The following is a 6,476-nucleotide window of genomic DNA, read 5'->3' as shown; positions in this document are numbered from 1 at the left end:
TTATTTGAAATGTAAAAAAAATGAATTTTGTTGAATTTTGAATTTTTCAAAAACTGTCTCCCATAGAGACCGAGCGTCAAAAACAATTTTCGCTAGGTTCGTCCGTGGAGTTGAATCAACAAAAGCAAAACGCCAGGGACGTCACGTACCTGTGGCAATCCAGCCGGTTTGTCGTGTGCATCGGTCAGCATCGATCCGGTGAATCAATTAGCGTAGCTATTTTCCCAGACAAGAGTTTCTTACCGTGTACGTGCGTTGCTGCATATACTAGTAGATGGTGTAGCCAGATCGAGCTAGCTTGGAGCGGAAACTAGATACTCAGCGTGCTTCGTTCGTCCTTGGGTCGTCGGTCATCACGTGTCACCAGAAAGTACTCGGCGGTGCGGACCGGGCCAATAGTGCAGGAAATGAAACACTATTTATTTTAAGTAGTAGAGATAGCAGACGATGTTTAGGCCATGCACCAAGTGCACAGTATATTCGGGCACAAGCATGGACGATCGAGAGATACCCAATTAGCCTGCATACAGTACGTATTGCAAGCAAATAGCTAGGCTACAGATGTTTTACTGGGAGAGGCGGGAGCATTGAGTCCTTCGCATGTGCTTTTTTCTATTTGGCTTCCAATTCTTTTTAAGACAATCATATCTTTTTCAGATTTGTGTTGCTTGGGACGACGGCTTTCAAATAAGATCCATTTTGAATATGTTTTGAAGAATTTTGAAAAAAAATATTAATTGAAACTTACTGCAACTAAACGATAGAATCGCAGATTTCACAAATGCGGGCATCGAAATCTTAACCATAGAGCGAGGGAGAAATAAAATCGTAAGTTTTCATAAACTGTGAATGTTAAAATTGTAAGTTTCAGAAACCAGAACATAAAACTTGATGTGCACTCGTATGAGATCCAATGACTTTGCGGATCAAGAGGAAATCCGACGGCCGTGCTCGGCTGGGCAAGTGTGTGCCCCACACTACGTGACCCATGCGAATCTTTGGTATCACATTTATTCATCTATCATTTTGGTTGTAGTGCTAGGGATGGCACTGATGTAGTTATAGGTAGCTTGCTTCACCTGTACCACCTCTGGCCACCGCAGCTGCCTTCCCTCTGGCAGTTGAAGTAGGCAGCGGCAACTGGAGCGCCGAGGCTGTAGCACTCGGCCAAGTCCCTTGTGATGAAGTTGGAGCGCCACCCTGGTGCTGCGATGTCCTCCCGTGCTGCCTGCCGGAAAACCACAAATACGAAACGGTGGATCCCTGCTATCGGCTGCGGCTTCTCGTACGCCACCACCTCGGTTCCTGCATGCATGCAAAAAAATGCTCTTAAATGCACCGGTTTACATTTTAGAGCAAGAACAATAAGGTGACATAAACAGACCATAAGAACTAAAATATTATATCTTTGCTTAGCTGGAGGAGAGAGAAGAGGAGAGAGTAGAGAAGCAGGCTCTTGACTAGTAGCCGGTTGCAGCACAAGCCCTAAGATAGTTTGTGAGGTAGTAAGGTGAGTCAACTATTCATAAAGTAGTACACATTTAAAATATACTATTGTACATGCTGGTGGCTATTATGTTGGCTGTAGATGACATGACAACTCCTTACAATCGATTGTTGGATTTATTATTAACCATGCTCTTAGGCTTGTCACAATGGGAGCATCATAACTAATATTATGCCTATCAACTAGGCATTTTTGTTGACGTGATACAGTTAAATGAGGAGAAAGAGAATTGAGTATTATGATATGATATACAGTGGTACTCCCTTCGTTCCTTCTTGGTCCGCATATAAGATTTGGTCAACGTCAAATTTTGTAAAGTTTGACCACCTTTACAGAAAGAAATATCAACATCTACAATACTAAAGCTATATGGTATGAAAATTAATTTCATGATGCATCTAACAATATTGATTTCATATTGTGAATCTTGATAATTTTTTCTATAAACTTAGTCAAAGTTAACAAAGTTTGACTTTGACCAAATTTTATATACAGACTAAAAAAATGGAGGGAGTATCATATTAAATGAAGTGCTAGTATGTGTCATGCATGACAATAAATGATGTCAATATCATACCAAGCTATAAAACTACACATTAGAGCAAGTACAATAGTACCCAGTCAGCAGGCTATAAGAACTTCCACATCATCGAAATCATAGCTGGAAGAGAGAGAGAAAAGAGAAAAGAAGCAAGCGGGCGCTTCAGTTATCGCCGGCTACAGCACTGGAAACAAGAAATCCAACCCACATGCAGCCTGCATGCAGCCGGGTGAGCTAGCGCTTCATTCATTCCCGCCAATCAGCATGCGTCTCCTTCCCTCCTTTCACATGCACGCATTAAGTATTGATAGCTAGTTTACAGTCAATCTAATATACTAGCAGGCTATTACGAAGGCTACAAGTGACATGGCGTACATATATAGCCGGCAGCAGGCTTTCTTATTAACCATGCTCTTATGAAGATAGTACGATACACTAAAATCATATGTATAATACTAATATATGATACTTTTTATTATGACCCGTTATTCTTTTATTATTTATCAAAGAAGACGGCTGGGGAGGATAATTAACACGATACTACATGTACGTACTGGATGCATGGGTAAATTAGTTTCTTACCACGGCCCACGTCACCTCCTTCTGGTATGTCTGTGACAAGCCTATGTACGCAGAAATTAAACTGAATTAATTAGGTTAATTAGCTAGTATATAGTATACTATATGAAGTAATGAATGTTATATTTTTGACAAAAAGGTTAATTGGCCTACAAAGTGCAGCAATAAAGAAGTACTACCAAGCTACTCCTAAGGTAAAGCTAGCTTAATGTAGCCGGCACGCACGTACCAATGGAGATACTCCGTTCGGAAGGGTCGCTTGGTCTCGGTGCATCAGGGTCTACCATCACCTAGCAACAAATTAAAATGGGACACATTATTGCATGGACAATTTACCGTGTGTAACTCCGTTAAAACAAAATGACGTGTGTGTTTGCCTGGGAAATAAAGTACAGTATGGGGTGTGTCCACGAACTGTTCCGAACGTGTCCCAGAATATATACTATTTCTTCCCTTTCTGTTTATTCCGCATATAAGTTTTGTCTTAGGTCAAACTTTGTGAAGTTTAACAAAGATCTTTAGTATAGTAGATGTTGAACATAAATTTGCTCAAATTTCATAAAGTTGACTTAAGACAAAACTTATACCCACAGTAGAAAGAAACGGAGGGAGTGTCAAACTTACTACTCCGGGGCTAATATGTTTCACGAGGTTGGTTTTGAACATTGATAATAATATATCACATGAATATTACACAATGTATATTGTCAAATGCATATGTTAACGTAGTTTTTAATGATATATTTTTGTATACCATATATCTCATGTATTATTAATCAAATCAATTATCGAAGTCAACCTCAAAAAAATGTATTAGGCCATATATGGATGTGAGGGGGTAAATATAATATCTACTTCCCCTCTTTTGGTTTAAAGGGCTCATCACAAAATTCCCAGCAACCAAGATAGATGGTGAACGGATGTCACGAGCTTCACGAGTTCGAAACTGCCCAATTAAATATTCTACACATGTTCCACTCTTGAAGCAGGATATGCATGGTCTATAATTATCTCTCTCACATCACTGGCGTGGGACTCAAAACACTTTAATTGAATTGAATGAGACACATAAATTAGACTAATACAATGAAAACCTAATTTTTGAGATAAACCCTTTAAACCAAAATGGAGGGAGTATGTCCTGGAAGTACCCCAAGTGACTCATTTTACATCTTAAGGGCCTGCCTCACTTTAGGCCCTCTGACCATGCATCATCACCCTCCAGCGGCGCCATGAACCTCAGCGGCTCGTGGCCGCCGCATGCATGAGCATGAGATGGTAGAACTTGGGAGTCTCTCGGTCATGGCGGAGTGATGCGAAATGAGAAGGGAGGAAGATGAGAAACCCGCTGCTTATATTATTTGATGGAGAGAAAGGCTAGATGCAATATCGACCCCCAACAGAAAACCGGCGGGGGCACCTTGGTTTTGCAATAGTTCCCCTGCACCCAGAGAGAGGAACTCTGAAACAAATTGGTGGTGCGCGCCATGGATGCATGCATTCGATTGCAACGTACTTGTAGGTATACATATGCACAAGCAAGGCCTGAAGCAGTAGTAACGTATGAATATGATCGACCAGAGCACTCACGAGCGTGTAGAGTGATCCTGCTCTCCCTGTGATGTGCATCGTGGGCTGGTTCGCCACCTGCGACGGCCTTAGCTCGGACCCGACCGTCATCTCCCGGTTGCCATACGACACCCTCAGCCGGGCCGATGCGTTGAAGTAGTCGATGACATCGCCCACGATCCTTCCGACGATTAGCGGGTCCCTCGATCTCGACATATATATATATATATATATATATATATATATATATATATATATATATATATATATATATATATATATATATGCTCAGACCACTGACTTACTTAATCTTACTTATTATAGGACTCTTAGATAGATGAGGCTTTTATTTACACCAGCTGTACGTAGGCGACAGATTGTGTGTTATGGCATGCACTACGTGCACCGCGCGTGCTACTGCTATTTATATCCCTGCCTCCAGCCTCCCAGTGAAATTCTCACCCAAGAATCTTGAGTGAGTGGGAGGGCATCTCCAACAATGATCCGCAAATTCCCTCCGCCATCCATCCGCGAACAACGGAGGACCAGTCATCGGACATTGATGCCGGAGGCCGTCATCCAACGGTGCCCACATAAATTTTGGCCACTCTTTAAACTAACCGGACAAAATTCATGCAAAAAAGACGGATTTTCATATAAACCGGACAAAATTCATAACATTTCAGACATTTTTCATATAAACTGAAAAAATCATTACATTTTTCATTTAAACCTGACAACCCAACTCTAAAGCTAACTGATCACCGGAGCCCGTTTGCTATGTCTCGCCGTAAGCCCCGATAACTGAAGCTGCGACTATTGCCTTCGCCTTCTCGAGATCTGTCTCGATGCTCTCTTGCTCCGTTTCCGGAGCCTCGGGAAGTGATGCTGTCTGCCTCCATGTCACCGGCAAGTGGCTAATCGCCCATCGATATTCAGCCCACCAAGCTTGGTTTTAACGGGAGGGGAGCAATGGTTGCCTTCTTGTGACCCAAGCGGCGGCAACGTACCATGCGCTACTCTTTCTCGCACTAGGCGATGCCCACGGACATGTCGATTTCGTCGTCGTGGGGGCGGAGTGTAGGCGTTGGCCCAGCCGGCGATGTGCTCGTCGTTGTCGCTCTTGCCCCACACCTGCTCTGTCGCCTCGTCGAACTCCTTGGAGGCGGCCTCCAGATCCGCCTTACGCTGGCGGTACCACCTGCGGTCAAGGGAGATGTCGTGGGCGGAGGGGCAAGACTCGAGCAGCGCCACCTGCTTTGCGTCCGGCACGATCGCCCTGCCGGCGGCGATATGCTCCTGCGCCCTGCCGTTGGTCCTTGAGGAGTTGGAGGTTGTAGGCCGCGTTGGCCTGGGCCTTCCAAAAATGTTCCTCCCGCTCTTCCTGCACCATGTCCATGTAGTGGGTACGCACCTCGCCTATGGCCATGATACAATGCACCGATGAGGAGGGTGGTGCCGGCTCATCATCGGCGGCATCCTCCATTTGGGATTTCATCGGCCTCTGGCTGCCTGCCGGCCAGCTAGCCGACAACAATGGTGGCCACCTCCTTCTACTCCTATGACAATCTATCTCAGAGAGCTTTGGAGCGCGAGGAGGCCATGATGGGAGTGGTGCAGAGATGAGAAAGGGACCAGAGGAGGATGACTACGGCTATGGCCGGGGCTGCAGTTTATATAGCAGGCGAATGGCAATGGTGGGCGGCAAACGGATGGACAGGTGACGCCAGAGTTGGTTCCTCGGCAACTGCATGTCATTGATGTGGGCGCCGGACGGACGAATGAATGGCCGTTTTGTCGCTTGAATACGGAGCGACTGTCTGCACCAGGAAGTGGCGTGGGCAGTGCTCTCTTGGCTGGCATGCAACTTCAATGCCGAAATCAACGAGATGTCGTGTCCGCTCTGACCGGGCAAGAATGCGGCACTGATACTCTGGAGCGGCACTGACCATTTTTGGTGTGAAGTGCGCGCGGCGTGGGAGGGGGTTTTGGGTGGGCCATGGTTGCCAGACGTGGACGTGGCAGTGGTCCGGACGCCGGCAAAGCCTCCTAATTTATCTCTGGTTTGCGGGAAAAAGTACGTCTAGACCACTAGGCGGACCGATACAAGGCCCCATTAGATTGCACAACACGTTCGGACTGCCCGGTCCAGATGTATGCAGTCAGTTTCAAGGTGGGCGCTGGATATGACATGACTACTGTTAAAAAGATATAATTTTCTTTTTTCTGTGGAAAAAATATAAGTTATAGGATTTGTGGTATGCCTTTTAATTAGCCGAC

The 6,476-nt window shown here is 45.0% G+C and overlaps 1 pseudogene; it reads right to left on the bottom strand.

Moving 5' to 3' along the window:
• Window positions 1-821: 821 nt before the first annotated feature.
• LOC119298541 lies at window positions 822-4,412 on the bottom strand (annotated as a pseudogene).
• Window positions 4,413-6,476: the final 2,064 nt, after the last annotated feature.

The sequence above is a fragment of the Triticum dicoccoides genome, chromosome 5A, assembly GCF_002162155.2.
Source record: "Triticum dicoccoides isolate Atlit2015 ecotype Zavitan chromosome 5A, WEW_v2.0, whole genome shotgun sequence".
Classification (NCBI taxonomy): domain Eukaryota; kingdom Viridiplantae; phylum Streptophyta; class Magnoliopsida; order Poales; family Poaceae; genus Triticum; species Triticum dicoccoides.
The sequence above is the reverse complement of the archived record's forward strand: the minus strand, read 5'-3'. Positions and strand labels throughout refer to the sequence as shown.